General features: G+C 55.1%; 1 long non-coding RNA gene across 1 annotated transcript; it reads right to left on the reverse strand.

Annotated features, from left to right (window-relative positions):
* Window positions 1–680: 680 nt before the first annotated feature.
* Window positions 681–20090, reverse strand: LOC118986170 (uncharacterized). Its single transcript, XR_005066318.1, has 3 exons — window positions 19900–20090; window positions 9517–9636; window positions 681–7226 (listed from the first exon to the last, which is right to left on the reverse strand). It is a non-coding gene; the product is annotated as an uncharacterized LOC118986170 (long non-coding RNA).
* Window positions 20091–20161: the final 71 nt, after the last annotated feature.

A 20161-nucleotide genomic window follows, 5' to 3' on the forward strand; every position in this document is an offset into this window, starting at 1 on the left:
CTTTCCTATTTAACCTGGTCGGTCACACCTTGGGGATGGAAGGCAAGTGGCTGTGTGGCCAGGCCCCGAGTGCTTCTCAGCTCCTGTCTTGGTCCCACCCTTGTGAGCCTTATCTCCTCCTCTAACCTCCCTTCCCCCACCACAGTGGGACATCCCCAGCCCTGTTGCCACAGCTTCCTGGGGCTTCCGAACGACTTCCCCAGAGTGGGTCCTCATTGCTTCTGTGCTGGCCTCTGGAAGCGTGGGGGCACGTGGAGTCACCTGTGGGTCACCTTGGGGGGGGCTGTGTTACGGGCTGAGCAGTGACTGTGTTTGGAGATGGGGTCTTTAAGGAGATAACTAAGGTGGAATGAGGTTATTAGTGTGGGGCCTAATCCAGTGTGACTGGTGTCCTCACGAAAAGGGGTCAGGACGCAGGCAGACAGGTATAGAGCAAAGACCCAGGGAGAAGACAGCCCCTCTACTAGGCAAAGAGAGTGACCTCAGGAGAATTCAACCCCGAGACACCATCATCGTCCCTTCCAGCCTCCAGGACTATGAGAAAGGAACGCTCGCCTGCCGGAGTGGCCCAGGCTGTGCTCCTTGGTGATCAGCCTAACAGACTGCACGGAGGCCATCAGGTTCTTTCCCTGCTTCCTCCGCACCCTGCGCTGTGTTCCCAGGAAGAAACAGGACACAAGTCAAGGGTCCGGCATTTTATTGTAGTCACAGAACACAGGAGACACCGCATACTTGACCCTTTCCCCCAGAGGAAGTCATGGAGAGGCAGCCCTGCCCACCAGGCCAGTGGGAGGGAGGGGGCAAGGGTGGCTGAAAAGTATAAACACAGACTTGATTTGATTCCAGCTTCATGAGTTAGTTTAGCACACTGTCTGGGAAAATGTAGGTGGTCAGTGAGTGGAAGCTATTATTATTATTGTCATTATTATAAGAACCAAGTCACATTTCTTCATGGTCAGGCTAGCTCTAGGCTCTGTGTGTGAGGTCTGTTAAGAAGACAGCCTGAGACACTTGTGGGAGACACCTGGGAATATGGGGATTGTGCCCTGAAGTGAGTATCCTGGGGCCCCAGCACCGACTGTCTCCATCAACCCCATGACAAAACCAGGGAGAGTTCGTGGAAAGTTCTGGTTCGGGACCTGGACCGCTCTCAGTCTTCCGCACTCGGTCATTAGCCCTGGGTCTGTTCAGAAAGAGTCTTCTTTTTCCGTCTTGTAGCTTTTGCTTTTGGCGAAGGCATTGCCACAGGCTACTGCACTTGGTATGAATCCTAGCTCTCCCTGTTGCTATTGGGGTGACCTTGGGCCAGTCACTCCACCTCTCTGAGTCTCATCAATGACCCTGACCTTCAAGGACCTTTGAAGAGAAGCCAGGGCGTGGAAGTAAAGAGAACTATAAGTGGAGGTGCCCCGCTGGTAATGAGATGATGGACAGTATTAAAGCTTCCACTGGCTCAAAGGTGGTTGGGGCAGAGGGAGTCTCAGTTTGCATGTGTGCGTGTGCACGTGTACGTGTGTGCGTGTGCGCACCCATGCAGGGCTGGGGGTGTAGAGAGCCCATGTCCCTGGAGTGGGTACAGGCAGGCATCCCCTCAAGGGGGTGCTCATCTACTCTACCTTGAGTAGAGCTTCATCTACTCTACCTTGAAACAAATTTTCATTTTCCTGTGCCTGCATTCCAAACTGGAGTAAGAGTTAGAGTTTTTAGTTTACCTACCTGATTTCATAAACTATAATAAATTTGTGTGCATTTGTGAGTTTATCAATCACGTAGATAGGATGCTGTGGCCCCTACCATATGGCATGCTGGGAAGCATGGCGAGAGTTGGTGGAGACTGGAAGAACCGGGTGCTTCCCAGTGTCTTGGTCCAGCCCTGGCTCAGCCGAGTGTCGGGACTAATTTCCCAAGAGGGCAACCGTGGTGAAATTCCCACATCCAGCTTCCCAGGGATGTTACGAAATGGACAAAATGGAAAGAAAAGCAACTTAAAGGTCAGCTCAGTCCCCAAGCCCTCTTACCTCCAGCGCACAGTGGTCCACTTGACCCGAGTACGTGCTGGTGCCGAGCCCCACGGGACAGCTCTGGGGCTGGGAGGAGGCGGATCCAGCTGTGAAGCCATGACCTCAAGAACAGTATTTCCAGGAATCCCCGTCTTAGCATCTAAGGGATTCCTGGGAAAACTGGACCGTGAGGACAAGGTGAGTGTGAGGCCTTCAGCACCAGGGCCCCGGCATGTCCCTGCGGGCCAGCTGGAATTTTCTTCTGCTTGCAGCCCGTCTGCAGAAGCCAGCGTGGGCAAGCCGCAGGTCGCAGGATGTGGCTCCAGGGGGCGTAGTGACTGGAACTTCAAGTGCCCTGGAGGGGACTTTCCTGGTGGTCAAAGGCTACCTCGCTGAGGCGCAACCAGCCGCGACCCAGCCCACCTCCCCAGACAGCCAGGGTTGTGCGCATTCTTGAGTCTCCAGCCACAGGGAGGGTTCACTCTACACCAATGGAGCCCATCCGGGGCCTGCTCTCTGTTGCGCAGCTTCCTTGCAGGTGACCTGCAGCAGCAAGGCATTTAGCCTCAGCTTTCTTCAGTTGTGAAATGGGATAGAGCAGGAGCTACTGGACAGGGTGAGATACATAGAATTGGGGGAGGGGAGGGAGGAAGAAGGCAGTCAGTAGGACGGAGGGAAAGTCTCTGGGTCTGCCTTTGCCAAAAGTGACGCAATGTGTAAGGGCAAGAGCAGAGCAGGACTTATTATGTTCACCAGCTGGTCCCCTGTCCCTAGTTGTGGGCAAGGATACAGATCTGAAAGCAGGGAGATTAGGCTACAACCTTGACTCAACACAATGTGTGTGACCTTGGGTGAGTTCCTTAACTGAGCCTCAGTTTTCTCATTGGTAAATGGGTCAATAACATTGCCACCTCCCAAGCTTACTGGGAGGTCACATAAAACTGTGCTTAGCCCAGTGATCATCCTCGGCCGTTCCCTGCTTGTCTGAAGCCCCTAAGAGACATCAGAGACAACTGGACTGGGTTAGGCCATAGCCTGGAGCCAGGTAGGAGCTCTAGGCGTGAAGAGCCTGACCCAAAGCCCAGGACTTTTATTGAGGATTGAAAGATTTGGTGCAATCCACAAATGGGGAATGGGTTTCAGTGCTGAGTCACTCATAGGACTTAGTGCTGAGGAGGATTCTGAAGCTGTGTCTAAGCGCTTCGCTTCAAGGATGGACTCCTTAGCAGATGAGCAGTGTCTGCCGGAGGTGGAGGCAGGGTGCCTGCCAGGCCCCACTGAAGGCTCCAACACCTTGTCTTACAGGTGGACAAGCCGAAGTGCATGGAAGACTTGGGACTTGCCCAGAAGCGTGAAGCAGATGGTGGCATGGGTAGGACTTGAGTCCAGAGACTTCCTCAGCACAAGCTGCTGACCCTATGGAGAGCCGAATGTCCCGTCCTTCCTGGTGCCCCCAGCACCACCTCTTACCGCTTCCAGGAGTGAGATGGCAGAACAACTTCTCCCTTCCCGAGCTACAGTGCTTCATCTCAGACTCCCAACTGACCAGAGATGCAGCACTGCACCTCAGGCTGGGGGACAGGGCGGCGGCCGCAGCAGGGAGTCGGCCTTGGGGGAGAGGGGAGGGGGAGGGGCATGGGCCCCACACCTACCCTGCCTGTGTGCCCCGTCCTCAGCCAGGCCTGAGAGCTCTCTGGGACCAAGCCTCAACTTCCCTTCTATTTTATTTTTCAAAGAGCTTTATAGCAAGAAGGTCCCCTCACCCCTTTGAAGTGCACAATGAAATGAGGTTTTAATACATTCACAAAGTTGAGCAACCGTCGCTATTGCCGATTTTAAAATATTTCCTCCCTCCAAAAAGAAACCTCTTACTATTTCGCCCTTCCCATCCCCATCAGCCCCAGCCCCGGAATGGCCACATTCCGTCTCTCTAGAGCTGCCTGTTCTAGACATTTCAGTAAATTGAGTCTTCCAGTAGGTTGACCCCACACCCCTCCTTCATGCTCTGTGTATCCCAGCCAAACAGCACAGTCATGGAATCTGACATTTTATACAACTGAACATCTGCTGTGGCCTCCTACCCAGTCTCCCTGCCTCTACTACCCTGAACCCCCAGACTTCCCACCCATCCTTCCCTGACACCCTCCCGGAGTGATTTCTCAACATGCAAATAGGGTCCTCTTGTTCCCCTCCTTGATTCCCGAAGCGCCCCTGCTGCCCGCGGGCTTGATTCTGCAGCCCTCAGCGAAGGTGGGGTGCCCGCCCCATCTGGCCACAGCCACCCTCTCCCTCTTGGACTCTCCTCCAGGGAGGCCGCACCCACCACCTCTGGCTCCCAGGGGCCACGCTGCTCCCCTGCCCCTCTCCTCTTTGTGGGTTTAGTGTCTGCTCAACGGCCACTTCCTCTGGGATGCTTCCTGACCTTCTGGGGCGTCAGGATACCCCGGTCATGTCCTCAAACATCCTGTGCCCTTTTTCTAATTCTTTACCACAGTCGCTTTGTTCAATCTCACTTCCACTCATGGGCCACATGGCCCACCCCTGAGGGAAGGGGCCTTGTCAACAGCACTCCCACCGAAAGCAGGTCCAGGTAGCGCAGACCCCCCCAAAGCATTGTTGGATGGCTGGATGGTCTTCCCCTCTCTCGCTAGTGCCCAGGCTGTTTGCACGTGGCTCTGACTGGGCTGCACCTCCAGTTCCCTGAGGACAGCACCCACATCTTGTTAATTTGGGGGTGTCCCTGGGCCTTGCTGAGGCCTCTGTACATGCTGATGGGCCCAGGGAATGAATGCCATTTGGTGAATAATTGATGTCCCTGTAGGCGATCCCCTCTCCTCTTCAGATCTGGCTTGGGTGAGAGCATCCCGCTGGGCTAGCAGAGCCTGTCTGTGCTCCTCCTGCCCAGCCCCTCACCGTCACAGGGCACACCCCAAGAGCACCCTCCTGCTTTTCTGGTTGCCCACTGTGGTGGCATTGATGTCAGATGACATGCATTTTCAGGGACATCTAAAGGGGGAAAGTGGGTGGACAACCCTTCCTCAGGGCTGGGAGGGAGCAAGAAAAACATAAAGTGTGCCTGATGCTTCTAGCAGGAATTTGAGTCAGGCCCAACCCGAAGAGTGTTTCCCCTTCTTTACCACTAGGGGTAGATCAGTCCCATTGGCCCCCTGAGGCAGCTGCCCCTTCTGAGGCCAAGTTCTGCCTGCCTCTAATACTGGACTCTTCTTGTGGGAACTCCTTCCAGACTGGGTTTGGCTGGGGAGGGATTCCAACATCAGGACGAGCCTTGGGAGGCCTGGGCAGCCCATAGCCCGTGTACACCTCTCTCAGACACCCCCACCAGCCCTGCAGGAGAAAACACCTGCCTGACCCACGTGGAGGTTTCAGTGAGGAGTCAGGAAGGGTTGTTCCCAAACAGTGATCATCTGTTCGCAGGAACCAGGCTGATAAGGTCAGCCCCTGCCTTCTGTGGTGCTCAATTTTCCCCAAAGCCCTTTCATCAGAACCACCTTCGACTTTCCGGGTGCATTGCAGGGAGTGGGCAGTTTGGCGGAGCGTCTGTGGCCTCGGCACTACCTAACTTTGGCAGACAGTGACTCAGGTCTGTCCATTCGCTCGTGGTCCTGTCTCCCAGGGCGGACAAAGCCTCAGCTGGGTGCTTGCTGGTCTCTGACACTTTTCTGGCTCCTGCTCATCAGCCGCCGCCCCAGGGCAAGTGAAGTAACTCTGTTTCCTACCACTGCCTGAGTTCTTCCTTCTCTCCTGAGTAGGGTCTGTTTTCCAGTTTCCCTCTACATAACTCTCTATAGTGAGGTATAAACAATATTCATCTTAAATTTTAAAGTATGATTGTATGCAGATCTGGCAAAAAAATTTTAAAAGGGCATGTGAGCGACAGCAGCCTGGGGAGCCCTGCCCGGCCTGTGCCATCTGCCCACGTGGCAGGCTGGCAAGGTGAGCTCCTTGCCTCTGCGAGGAGAACCAGGAAGGGGAGGAGGCAGCCCAATGGGAACGGAGGGAGGGGGGAGTGCAGAGGGCTATTTCCAGCACGTCCCACGGTCCCACTGGACTCAGAATATTGCAGCCGGAGTAGCGGCTCTCCTGGGTGTAGGAGCAGGAAGTAGACGGGTAGTCCCACGGTCCTGCGGAGTCACTCTGACGCAGGGACAGGGCTTGAGGCACAGCCTCTGATCAGGGGAGGAGTTCACCTCTATTTCCTCTGTGGCTACAGGCTGCCTGTTCTGTTCCTTTGTATCTAGGAAAACCATTCTGGTGCTGCCGCACTAAGAACAGTCATTTATTGAGCATTTTAATTGTGCTGATCCCTGTACATCCCCAAGGCTCTGTGGGAAGGGAATGTTCTGAGGGCAGGGAGCTGGGAGCAGAGCTGGGAGTCCTAACTCAGGACAACCAGCCCCAGGGCCCTCGTTTTTAACTCTAAGCTCAACATCTTCTCCCCTGACCAGTTTACAATCCTTTGCGTTTGGGGTCTAACCCTTGCACCTGTTCATTCTGCAAACTGAGTTTGTCGTCTACGTGCCAAGGAGAAGATGAGAATAAACTCGATGGGACTCCTTGCCCTGGAGGAGTGCATTCAGCCTGAAGTGGAAGGACAATGCCCCCAGCAAGGCAAACAGGGGGCAGACCTGGGTGGCATGAGAGAGCCTGAGAAAGGACTGCCAAGGGCTTAGAGGACAGAGAGGTTCTCACCCCTAGGGAAAACTGGGAGGGCTTCCTGGAGGAGGAGGAGGTATGGTGGGCTAGGAGGACCTAGCTCTCTAGTCCCCGGAACTCTTCCCTAAGGCTTGTATACACCTACCTGGCAGGCAGACAGCACTGGCCCTGACCCCTGTCTCCTTCAAATGAGACCTCGCTGAGAAGGAGCTTGGTAGCTCTCCTATTTTGCTTACCCCGCAAGAGGCTCCTTCTCACTCTGGGTCCCTAGTCAGGAGGCAGGGGCCACGAGGGAAACTCAGGTTCTATCACTAACTGGCTCGGTCATTTATCACAGGTGCATCTCCTCCCTGCAGTTCTGTTTCCCCTTCTATCAAAGGAGGCAGCTGAATAGGTGACCTCAGCATCTTACCTGGTGTCAGCTGTGGGCAGGTTGGGGGGTTGCTCCCAGAGGATGAGCCCTTTTTTTCTGCTCTCTGCTCCCCACAGTCTTCAGAAAATGTAGCCCAGCCTGGGGGAACCTCTGTCTTCTGTCGGGAAGCTCTGGGGAGGCTGGGAAGGAGAAAATAAACAGTGGCCGTCTGGGTTTTCTCGCCTGCTGGAGCCAGGAGGCCTCCCTGGCTCCTTCCCTTATATGGCCAGGCCGCTCTGGGCTGGGAGCCTGTGCTGGCTCCCCCACCCTCCCGCCAGCGAGGACTGGGGGCCACTGCTGGTCACCTGGGGGCTCTGGGGCTGCAGGGGCCAGGGCCCGGCTGAGGGTGGAGGGCGGAGCCCAGGATGTGTCCCCACAGTTACTTATATGACCTGGCTCCTTGTGGCCTCTGGGCTGCTTGCAGTGGCCCAGGTGGGGAGAGTTTTATTGGGACAAGGGGTGGAGAGGAAGGAACCCACCTGGTTCTGGCTTCACCTCCAGCTCACGGTGTGACCCTGGCCAAGCCTTTCCTGCTCCTGTCTCTGTTCCTTTCTGCCAGACAAGGGTGGAGAAGACCCTCACTAACCCTCCCAGTCAGCCCCTTTGGGAGGCAGCGGTGGTGTCCCTCTTTCACTGAAGGGAAAACCGGCTTGGAGAGGCTGCGTGGACCACAGCTATTTAGCAAAAAGGGAGCAAGGCTGATTTGAACTTGGGGCTGTCTGACTCTGGGGTCTGTGCCCTGAATGGGAGGGTTGCTAAGGCTCCTCTGGGTGGCAATATGTAACTACTTGTGTGCACCACATGGAGAAGGGATCCTCCTGTAGCGACGCCCCAGAAGACCAGGGAGGCCCCAGTGCCCAGTGCCCAATTCCCAGCCCAAAGGACACTGTTCCTGGGGTCCCTAACCACCCCCAAGCCAGGGCTTGGTGCAAAGTCAGGGCTCAGGAAGAGAGAACTGTGGAACCACTGACTAAATGACCCTCAGGGGCCCCATCTGTGCTGTGGGCACAGCCACGTAACTGCCAGGAATACTCTAAGGAGTAAATAAAACAAGGGTGAGAAAGCACTGAGATGCCACCTTTATAATGGCATTTTCTTTCTGTGTACAAGTTCCTTGTTCCCTCTGTGTCTCATCCCCCAGGCCATTGCCTCCTGAGCTGGCCAGTCCCTGCTCAGCTCAGCTGTGGGACCAAGATGAGGGTGGTTCTGGTCAGGGCCTGGGCTCCAGCTTCAGAGACCGTGGGAGAAGCGAGAGGGGAGGGCAGGAGGGGAGGTGGGGGTGGGTTGCTGGGAACAGCTCAGAAATGAGCCTCACACAAGCACTAACATCCTGTGTGCTCTTAAGCCAGCCCTGGAGCCTCCCTCAGCCCATCCATCATCGTGGCATCCTTTCGGACCCTGGCCGTCTTCCGGGGGCCTGGGGGTGGGTGGGTGGGGGCTGTGGGCTGGCTGTCAGCTTGGCCGAGACGCTGCAGCTGGCAGCTCTGCAGGCCTGCTCAGTGTCTGAGCCGGAGAAGTCGAGGGAGCAGGCGCCTGTGGCCCTCCTAATCCAATTTGTTTAGATGCAGTCTCAGAGGCTTGCTAGTTAGGGCCGGGTGCATGTGCCGTGCTGGGCTGCACGTTTGCACACACGTGTGGGGTGTCTAGAGGTGAACAGGTGTGCTGCGTTATGTAAGCCAGGCCTGCGCCTGTCACCCGTCCCCAGAGTGTCAGCTTCTGGCCTCCTCTGCTAGCCTCCAAGTCTTTCTCCACTTTTTCCGTTGGCATGACATTTGGTGCCAGAACGCCCATCTGCAACGGACTGTCTGTGCCATTCTGAGTTAGCTCCTTTGTCTCCCTGGGCCTCAGTTTGTCCACCTGTCTTATGGAGCTGGTATACCACCCTGCCTGCTCCTTGCTCAGGGAGCTGAAAACTGGCAAGCATGGGAAGAACAGGATGGGTGGTAAAAACGATTGCTATGGTTTTGCGATGGTCACCGGGACACACACCTGACCTCACAGGCCCTGTCAGAGCCCCGTGCACTGGTTCTGTCATCACCAGGCTCCCCGGCCCATGTCTACATGTTTCCAAAGTCTGGCCCTGTTTATGCCTTTCCTGGGAAGACAGGCATCACCCCCCTCCCCACTAGTCCTGCCTCCTCTGCAGCACCAGGCTTCACCCTGCTTGTTCGGAGGCAGAGTGGATATTTGGCCCCTGGCTGGTTTTTCCTCCGTTGGTCTCATTTGTTTTCTCCTACAACCCAGACCCAACAGCCCCAAACTGCCTACCCTTTACCAATCAGTAGGGGCCTTTCGCCAGCTGTGCCCATCCTGAGGTTTCTTGGTCATTCTGAGGGCTGGGGTTGGGGGAGTACCCGCGGGACCGGAGTTACCACGGGGGCACTGTCAGAGTGGGGTGAGGTGTGGGGCAGGGGGGCAGGAAGCACTCACAGCTGCACTTCCAGGCCCTGCCGCCTGCCCTCCTCTGATCCCCAGGAGCCCCTTCCTTGGGGTGCTTGTTGCTTCACCATCAGGGCGGTAGGGACGGCTCCTGCCTGACCGTGTCCTTTCCTGAAAGGGACAAAGGTACAAACTGTCAGCAGATGCTGGGGTGCCCCGTGCCTTTGGGGGTTCTGACCAGCTGCCAGGCCCCAAGGGGTTGAGGGTGGATCTGGGCCCTTGGAAATGTCCAGCTGAACCTGCTGAGAGTTTCCAGGCCTCCAAGAGCCTGCGTCTCAGGCCCCAGGCAGCTGTTGTTCTGGCTTTGCCTGCCTGGCTTTCAAAAGGGGTCTCCTGAGCAGCTCCAACTCCAGGAGATGGAGCCCCCCCCGCCAACCACTCCAAGCACAGCCAGATCCCATCAGTGAAAGAATGGGGCTGATGGAAATTTCCCAGAGGCCCTTCAGACCCCACCTCTGGCCTCACACATTGGAAAGGAGCCATTTAGGGGTAGATCAAAACTTGGGGTTAACACTGTGGCCAAGACTGAAGGGACAGCCCTGGGCCACCTGTGACAGCTTCCAGCTGCACACAGTTTGCAGCCTGCATAAAACTCCTTCCCATGACTCCAGGACACTCACAACCACCACTGGAGGTAGAAATAACTTCCCTGCTTACTGATCTTCAAAGAACCTCCACCACGTGCCCAGGGCCATCTGCTGGCAAGCACCAGAGGCCAGCCTGAACCCAAAGCTATTCACGCTCAATCCAGCTGTCTCCTGAACTCGGGCAGCGGCCGGCTCAATGGACACCAAACAAAATTCACGTCTCCATGGTCATTGCAGAGGCCCTAATGCCCTTTTCTGGCCTTGGTTATTTCGAAGAAACATGAGGGGCTGGGGCTGGGCCACATCTGTGAGCCAGATGGCATTGCTGTGGGAGAGCTGAGGCTGGGGCTCTGGGCAAATGCATGGACCCACGTGCTCTTTCCCGAGGGGCTTCCTTGCCCACAGTGACCTTCCTTGGCTCCCTGATGCAAATGCACGTACCGGGGGTGATGCGCTTCCTGGGCTCCAGGGCCCTAGGGTTTCCACTGTGTTTGGAAAGAAAAGATTCAGGCCCTGGAGCTAGGCTGACCTGCAGTGGAGCCTTACCCTAACACTCACTAGCTGCTTGATCTTAGAGCTAATGGGGTCACCTCTCTGAGCCTTGGCTTCCAACCTCACAGCTGTGAAAGTAGAATGTCAAGCGCAAGCACAGTTGCTGGTGCATAGTAAGCTCATAATAAATGGCTGCCACCTCCACTGTGTGCACAGGGACAGGGAGAGGAGAGAAGGATGGGGCAAAGGCCCAAAGTGGCACCCAGAGGAGACATGGAAGCTTTTGTGGGAGTCACTGTGTAGGGCCCTTTCCCTGTCCGCTCTGTGCATAGTTCTCTGGGCTTTCTGTTCCCAGAGTGCCCGCCCATCCCCTTGACACCCCAGCTGGGTTCACTAGCCTCACACGCTCCCCATTTCCTCCCCAGGGAAGGTTGCTGCCTGGGGACTTCTGAGCAAGCTCTGGGAATGCAGTTTGAGGTGGAAACAAGAGTGATGAGGGAAAAGGGGAAGAGGAGAAGAGAGGGGCTGACCTGCCTGAACCCTTCAGGTGGGGCCCCGTTTGAAGTAGCCGGGCCTCTGGGAGAGTGAGAATGAGAGTAGGAACCAGTATCCCTATGACCCTGACCTTCAGTGAGAACAAAAACTGGGAAAACGGTGACAGTGATGATAGCTACCACCCATCAGGCTTACCCTGCGTGATCAAGCAACAGCTAACATGCTGGGTGTTACAGTTAACCCCCTGGACGCTCTTATATTCGCCTCGCTCTTTATTCTGTGTCGGTCTTCTCACCTGCTCCTTGCAGTCACCTGTGAGTTAGGTGCCACTCTTATTCCCGGTTACAGATGAGGACACTGAGGCTCCCGGGAGTTACAGCACTCCTTTAAGCTCTCACAGCACGTAAGTGTCAGGGTCAGGAGTGGCCCCAGGTGGCCCACTGTGCATTTTCACAGCTCCCTTGTAAGACCAGACAGTTCATGCGTCATTTTGACAGAGTGACAACCTGAGTCGGTATCTCATGGCACTTTGTCAGGTGTGTGTGAGTCTGTATGCAGAGGGGGTTGTGAGCAGAGAAAATGGAGGCCACTTGAGCCCTGGCAAGGGCTGCATGTGTCCAGGAGTGAGGGGATGTCTCATTTTCATCATTGTTAATGCCTCTTTCCCACAGAATTTCTCCCTTGCATGTTGTCTCTTTGCTTAAAAAACAAAACAAAACCCCACCATAAAGGGGTTAGTTCTCCTTTCTGTCCTGTCCACTTTGCAAAGATCTGGGGACGCCTGGGTCCCCACTGGCTGGGCCTGAGTGATGCCTCTGAATAACACAGATGTTGGTTTCTCCGGGAACATGTTGGATGGGGAGAGCAGCGGCTTTGGACCAGGCCCCCTGCAGCTGTGCTGTGTAATTGTAGACAAGAGTCTTCCCCTCTCTGGGCCTCATCCTTATGGTGGGAGCGGATGGGACTCCAGGTGTCCAGAGTTCTCCCTAGGTCAAATATGGGGGGATGGTTGACCCTACCCCATTCCCCTGCCATGAATGGTCCCCATAGATCTGCTTGGTAAGAGAGAGAGGGAGAGACAGACAGACACGGGGCAGTAGGTGTTGAGGCTGGAGCTCTCCTAGCTGCCTCTCACTTTCTTTGCCCCCATCCCACCCCTACTGCTCAGTGCAAAGCAGCCCGAGTGACCTGGACCAGCAGGACTTGATGTCTCTGAGCATTAGTGCTGACTTCATGCCATTGTTCGGAAGAGGAGACTGAGGCATGGAGAGAAGAAGCAAGGAGCTCAAGGCGATGCTGTCTGTTGGAGGCCCAGCTGGGACTGGCCCCTTCTACTCATTGAGGGATCCTAATGGTTCAGATCTTAGCAAAGGGGCCCCGCAGGAAGGAGGGAGAGAGGAGAGTCTTTAAGTTCCTTTGGCTTTGAACATGGAATAATCATGACTTCCTTTTCCAAATATCTTTTGGCCCTTCCCAGAACCAGATGGCGGATGTTTGGAATTTATGTTGTAAATAGTGTTTAAAAAGAGAGTGGGGGTGCAGATATGTTTCTTTCACCAACCACCAAAAACAAGGTCCAAGGGAGGGAATGGAGGAGGGGAGGGGACTCTGAGAAGATTTGGGCAGAAGGAAGAAGCAGGGGGGAAAGAAGAGAGAGGAGAGAGACAGGACAAAGGAAGAGAGACTGATGGAGTGATGGAGCAAGACAGAGAGGCAGATAGAGGAAGATAAAGGGAAGGAAGAGGGGACTACAGGTGAAAAGGGAAGAAGAGAGAAGGTGGGCAAGGGCAGTGGGGTGGGGGCCTGCCTGGTGCAGGCTCCATCTTGAGTTCTGGAGCAAACCCTTGAGTTTTCTATAAATAGCTCAGCCTTTCCCCCAGTAAGGCTGGCAGCAGGGAAGGAGAGAGGCACACTTGCCCTTTTATGGTACGAAAATTCCAGATCTTCAAGGGGGAGCTGGGCCTGAGCCTGTAGTTCTGGATAAAACCCAGCCCTGGGGTCTGGGGTGGGACAGGGCTGGGTGAGGGTTGTGACTTGGTAGGACTTCCTGGCCTGGGTGGCCTCACCCTTTGTGAAGAAAGGGCTGAGGTAGTGGCACTAGGGGCCCAGTGTTGGGGTGGAAGGGCTCCTAGAGACATCTGGTCTACCCCATTTTTCTGTTTGAGAGGACAAGAAACCTAGTCCCAGAGAGCAGTAAAGACTGTAGGCTCCCCATGTAGAGGCTTGAGGTGTCAGGGTAAATCAGTGCCCAGGTCCACTATTCTGGAGGGCAGGGTGGGCAGTGGAGAGAGCCCTGGTCTGGCCTTCAGGAGACCCACGGCCCACCCCCAGTTGGTGCATGGTTTGCTGTGTGACCTTGAGCAATCTGCCAAACCTCACGGGTCTGAGTCCCTCGCCTGGGTGATCTTAAGGGCCTTCCCAGCTTTTTGCCTTTCTGGGAATTTCAGGGCTGGAGAGCGAAGCTTGGACATAGAGGGTGCTGCTTCCAGGCAGGGAGGCATCTGCAGCCGGTTTTTTTTTTTCTTGCCGTGCCTGGCCTCCTCCTTGTGCAGAGGCAAAAGCTAAGATGGACCAAAACAGAGAGAGAGGAGGTCCAACTGGAGACTGGGATAGATCGTGGATGGAATCCCTGTCCAAGCTGTTTGGGTCCAGGGCCTCACTGGACACCCAGAAGCCAGAGAGGACCTGGCCTCTCTGTTCAAGGTCATATGGAGAGTTGGGGCAGAGCCAGGAGTAGAGCCGAAGCTTTTCCCTCCCAGCCTCCGGCTCCTTCCTCCACAGGAAGCAGCTCGCAACTTTGGGGACCATCTCTGGCCAGGAAAGGGCCTTCCGAGACACAGCGGCCAGAACTCAAGATAGGTCTTCATCTTCTGACTCCCTCTTAAAGACAGTTACATTCTGGCAGGTCACCCATCTCTTCTCTGTCCCCCTCCTGTGGCTGCCAGGACAATACCCTGGTCTCATCTGACTAGAAGCGGGGAAAGGCGAAGAAGGACCCACAGGTCTGGCAGCCCCCTGGCAGGGTGACGGTGTTGGTCATGGGTTCTGCCTCTACAACACAAGGTGTGGCCTTGAAGGTGCTCTTGACAGGACTTCCCTCTCTACCAGGACTGTGGCACTCTGAGTTTAGGACTCAACACCAGGGTGAATGAGAGGGATCGAGTCCTACATGCTGCTTCACAGTCGGCTGAGTGCCCGGGGTCCCTGGGAGCCCCAGTCCTAAGGCCCTCTGTCAATTCTGGGAACCTGGGCTGACTCTCGCACTCCAGTTTGAACCCAGAGCTCAGGAAGCTCTGGTGTTGAGTGTCCAAGAATGACTGTTGGCCAGATCCACGTTCGTGCCCACTGCCCAGGGCCCTGCCCAGGCCTGCCCTGGCTATCCCCTTGACTTTGCCCTTCCCTCCACCCTGTCCCACATAGCTGCCCACCTCCCCAGTCCCTGGGGGGTCTCCTTCCCCATATGCTCTGCACCCCCTCTCTCCACACTTGGTCTTTTTTGTGACTCAGTCCAAAGAGGAAGATTGAGGGACAGGAAAGAAAAGGGACAAAAATAAAGCATCTTGTTCTAAGCTTCCCTGTGACCCTCCTGGAATTTCCATGTAAACTCTCTGGAGCGTGTGAACAGGGCTCTCAGGGACCTTGGTCCCCTCTGCCTCATTCCTGCTGGGTGGAAGGCCATCAGCTGAATGTTCCCCAGGGACCCAGCCTTACAACCAGGCTCCAGATCTCCCTGGTGTTTCCTGGGAAGGGCAGGAGGCAGCAGTGAAGTGAAAGGAAGTTGGAGGGAGTGGGGTCCCTAGAGGCCCCCTGTGTACAGCCAGGGCAGATGCCTCACTGGGAATCTGACATCCAGGCAACAGTGTAGCTCAGCCCCGTACGATTGTCCCAAGGCAGCTAGGGCTGTGATGTGAAGTCCCTGTCTGGTGGTGGAAAAGACCTGAAGCCCAACCTCCTCTAGTGCTTGACTTCTCTCTATAGTCTCTACAGTGTCTGCTGAGCTCGCATACCTCTTGTAATGGGGAGCTCACTGTGTCCCAATCAGCTACCTCTCTTTGGATAGACTCCTGGAGATTCTTTTCTAACATCCCGCTGACGCCTGCCTGCCTCTCCAGGGCTGTACGCCCTGTCCTTTAGGGGTACAAAGAACAAGTTCCTGTTCCCTCGAAAGCTCTTCAGGTGGTAATGCAGCCCATGGGCTCCCTACCCCTCCTGATCCCACCCTAAGGCCTCCTGTTCTACTATGTGACATCTCAGAGTCGCCAATACCTAGGTCTCTGCCCCGCAATGCAGCTCTTGGCCTGATGGTGCTTTGGGGAAGGGGACAATCAGGCTAAACAAAGGGACTCTCTCCCAGAGACAGATGCCACCCCCCCCCAAACAAACCTGTCCCACCCTCTGATTTTTGGATATCCAAGCCACTTCACGTCCAGGCCGGTCCCACCTTGCCCTCCTTGGACCTCATGGAGTTTCTAGACCTGCCCCTTGTTCCAACCGAATGGGCTCTTCTCCTGAAAATGTCTTTCCAGTCCTGCCTCCTCATCTGTGAAAACAGAGCTCTCCACCTGGAATGCCTTCTCCCTTCTTCTCTGATGATCCAAATTATGCCCCTGGACAGGGTGGGCCAGTTGGTTGGGCATCATCCCACAACCCAAAAGGTCACTGGTTCGATTCCTGGTCAGGGCACACGCCTGACTTGCAGGTTTGGTCCCCTGGAGCATGTACGAAAAGTAACCAGTCGATGTTTCTCTCTCACATTGATGTTTTTGATCTTCCCTTTCTCCCTTCCTTCCCCTCTTTCTAAAATTAAAAATAAAATAAATATTTAAAAAAAATACCAGTCCTAGCTGGTGTGGCTCAGTCGGTGGAGTGCCAGCCTGTGAACCAAAGAGTGGCTGGTTCGATTCCCAGTCAGGGCACATGCCTGGGTTGTGGGCCAGGTCCTCAGTTGGGGGCACACAAGAGGCAACCACACATTGACGTTTCTCTCCCTCTCATTCTCCCTTCCTTCCCCTCTCTAAAATACATACATACATACATACATATACACATACATGAAATTCTTAAAATAAATAAAATTTCCTAAAGAACAAAACAAAACTCCAGTGTGCCCCCTGCTACTCCAACCTCTACTAAAACCTCTCTGAGCCTCTAGGTTTCCAGAGGGATAATGATTCTTACCTCCAAGGGTGGGCAAAGGGACCAGACATGTGGGCAGAGTTGATACGTGCTACTTTTTAAAAAAAGATTTTATTTATAGAGAGAAGGAAGGGAGGGAGAGAAGCACCAATGTGTGGTTGCCTCTCCTGCACCCTCTACTAGAGACCTGGCCCACAATCCAGACATGTGCCCTGACTGGGAATCGAACCAGTGACCCTTTGGTTCACAGACCCACACTCAGTCTACTGAGCTACACTAGCCAGGGCCCAGCTGCTATTTTCGAAGGAGCAGTTTATCTCCTCCCCAGGTGGAAAGAAGAATCAGAGCTCAGTATGGCTCACTCCCCACCCCACCAAGAAGCTGCCTTTAATATTCACATTTGTGCAACTACTTATTGAGAACTTACTATGTGTCAGTCACTGTTCTGAGGGCTGGATGAGGTTTTACTCATTTCATCAGACAGCTCAATAACCTAACAAGACAGGTGTGCTTATCCCATCCAAGGTCACACAGTTGCTGAGGCGGATCTGTAACTCAAACCCAAGCAGCCTGACTTCCCTCTGACACCCACAGCCAGCCTCCTGGCGCACCTTAGCCCCGTCCTAGGGGCGCTCTGCTCCCTGCCTGCTCACCCCTCACCTGGGCACGGGGGTTCACCCTGTGTCTGAAGACCCCCGGCTCTGGAGTCTGCCTCCATTTCCTCACCCGAACAAAAATGGGCCTGAGTGAAGTGGTCTCCATAGGCCACGAGAATGGGTGGTTCCTGCTGTCTATTTGGGCATGTTTTGAATTGGAGAAAAGGTTTCTGGTGGTGAAGCATTGCCACCAACAAGCCTCTTTTGCAAGAGGGAAAGGGGCTGGCCCTGGAGATGTGTGGTGAAGCCCCGTGGGGCCTGTCTAGACAGGCCTGTAGGAGGTGGCAGCCACTGTGGGCTCTTTCACCTGAATTCCTGCACATCGTCTTACCAGTGACCACTGACTAGACCGTGGCCACTGCATGCCACTGGGTTAGGAGTGGGGCCCCTGGGCAGTGCCCACTGCCACCTCAGTGCCTGCAGGGCACTCACTTTGCAGCCTGGTCCACACATAGGTCACTTTCTAGAGAGCCAGGTGGATAGGGGTGTGGCAGCATTTTTGTTTCTTCCTTACATTCTTTACACACAGATTTAATGGGTACAAAATGAAGTACTTTACCCACATACTTAAAGAAATTTGACCATTTCAAGTGTTGTCAAGGGGGGGGCTGCCCCCACACTGCTGGAGGCCGTGCAATTTGGCTCAGCCACTTTGGGAAACCAACACACGCTCCTCTGTAACGTTGCCAGGTGTGCACCCCAGAACCTGGTCATCCCTCTCTAGGTATAAACCCCGAGAAGCTGTGGCTCATGTGCACTAGGAGATGCGAATGAAAGTGACCGTAATGGCACTAATCAGAAAGAGGCTTTATCACAGTTCTTTGCATAACTCCACAGCCCTGAGCCCTGGGGGACAGTTTAGCTGGAAATTTGTGATAGAGGCAGGCCCGAGCACAGTCCACAGGTGAGGACTCAGGGACCGTCTCCCCAGGCCCCTCCAGGCTCACACAGTCTGTGGTGCCACTCGGCCTGGAACTTTCTATTCCTTAGGGCTATGTGTGTCAGCTCTTCCCCAGAACTGGCCAGGCAGGGAAAGGGCTGGCTTTGCTCACAGAGCTGCCTGTGGCTCTTAGGGACCAGTGACAAGCAGTCTCTCTCCGGTCCTGGGGAAGTGGCAGTGCAGAAGGCTGGGCTGTCCCCTTGGAACTAGAAGACCTGGGTTTAAGCTTTGCCTCTGGGGGGTGGCATTCCTCCTCACGGCTCTCAGCCGGGCCTTGGGGGGCAGGCTGAGAGTGAGTGTTTCGAGGTTGCAGACTGGGTCCGAATTCATTCTGCCACTTTCTAGCTGTGCCACCTGGGGTAAGCCCCAGGGTTTTCTGCCGTATACGCTGGGGATGATGGAACGATGCTGACTCCTGCCTCCTAGTTGTCCTGGGAGGATTAAACGACAATGCAAGAGATTCAGCCCAGCACCAGGAAAATCTGCCAGACATTCATTGGTGCGTTGAGGTTACCAGGAAGCCTCAGGGGGAGGGGGCCAAGGGGCAGGGCAGGAGGGGGAGACCCATGTGCAGAGAGCGTCTGGGTCAGCCGGAACACATACAGTGTCCAGGCGTAAGAATTCATGAGCTACGTGATCTTAGACAAGCTACTTGACCTGTGTCTCCGTTTCCTCATCTGTACAGTGGACATGAGGATAATAATTGCACCTCCCTCACAGTGCTGTTGTGAGAATTAGACAAGTTAATTCATGTGCAGGCCTTGGGTAGTGCTGGGCCGTCATCATCGCATCTTGTTTTCCTGTCCCTACCACCTCAGGGAGGCCTGGGCTGAGCAGGGAGACTGGCTCCACTCCAGCTCTGCCGCCAGCTCTCTGGGTGATGTAGACCAGGGCTCTCTTTCTGTGCATTCAGTTGCTTTGGCTTTGTTTTTGAGGGTCCCTAGTTGCTTGATGGCATAGTATTCTCAAAACTCCACGTGCATGGGAATTACTCAGGGAGCTTACAGTGCAGATGCTTGGGCCCCATCCCGGATTTCCTGTCAGTAGGTGAATGTGCAGTGGTTTACACACCACACTTTGGGACATATGGCCCAAGCAACGCCCTACTGACGTTCCGAGATGGCAAGTGACTTGCCCAGGGTCACTTGTCTAGGAAGTAAACAAGCCACACTGGACTCAGGCAAATGGATTCCAGAGTCTCCTTTTGGCCATGATGGCCTTGGGCCTTGTGTGACCAGAAGGAGGGAGGTGAGGATGCTGGGCAGGCTGATGCTGGAAGACTAGGTCTATTCTGGGCCCCCGCTGTGGCCAGAGCTTGTTCCCGACACTGGCTGTGATTTAGGCTCAGATGGGGCTCAAACGCCACACTCTGTGTGGATATTTGGTCATCCAGCAGCTTCAAGGTACCAGGAAAAGCTGTAGGTCAGAGAGGATAGGGCACCTGCCCAGGGCCACAGGGCCAGGCAATGAGAGGCAGAGCTGGGGGTGTAGCCCAAGCCCCATCCCTCAGCCATCACGCCTGCCCCATGGCTGCGGCCAGCCAGTCCCTTGGCCTTCCCGCCTGTCTGCCGGTCTGCCAGAGCCGGAGCTGATAAGGGTTTCTCTTCCAGCTTTGCTTCTTGAAGCCATTATTGGAAAACAGTTTTCCTTGCCAGGAGCCCCCAGCTCTTGGAGCTGTGAAATCAACCCTCAAAGAACACGGAAGGAGCACTGTCTACAGAGAAGCCAGGGACATGGGCCCAGCCTTGGCCACAGCAGAGCAGCTCAGACTGGCAAGATGCTAACACTGCCCACTTGCTCTGTTCCCACCCCCACTCAGTCTCAGCCACAAGAAGTCCTCGGAGCCAACGGGACCCCGGATTCTGCCCATCTTGTCAGGGCAGGAAGGGAACTCAGAGATCATCAAGTCCAGCCCCTGTGCAGATGGGGGAACTGAGGCTCAAAGAGGCAGAAGGCACAGAGTGGGTTAGCAAGAGAACAAGGACCAGACCTCCGACACAGTGTCCTCCTGGAAGCCAGAAGCCCTCACCCCCATCTCATACACCCCACATCTACCACTGGTTCTTACCTCTCCTGTGTCTGGTCCAGGTGTGGCTCCTTGTGGCCTGAGATGGGGGCCAGCCCAACTGGGGGATTTGGGGGGGATGTCACTGCTTCCCAACTAACTAGACTGGGACTCTGGTACCCCTCACTGCCACCAGGGCATTTTTAAATGGCTGGCACTGGACCCCCCCCTCGTCTTTGCCCCTTGCTCGCCGCTCTCTGGCCACAGAGGCCCCTCCGCCTTTTACTTTATATGAGCTGAAGAAGCAAGCCTGGTGTTGGGGTGA

The sequence above is a fragment of the Sturnira hondurensis genome, unplaced genomic scaffold, assembly GCF_014824575.4.
Source record: "Sturnira hondurensis isolate 20B ecotype Veracruz unplaced genomic scaffold, ASM1482457v3 Scaffold0004152, whole genome shotgun sequence".
NCBI lineage: Eukaryota > Metazoa > Chordata > Mammalia > Chiroptera > Phyllostomidae > Sturnira > Sturnira hondurensis.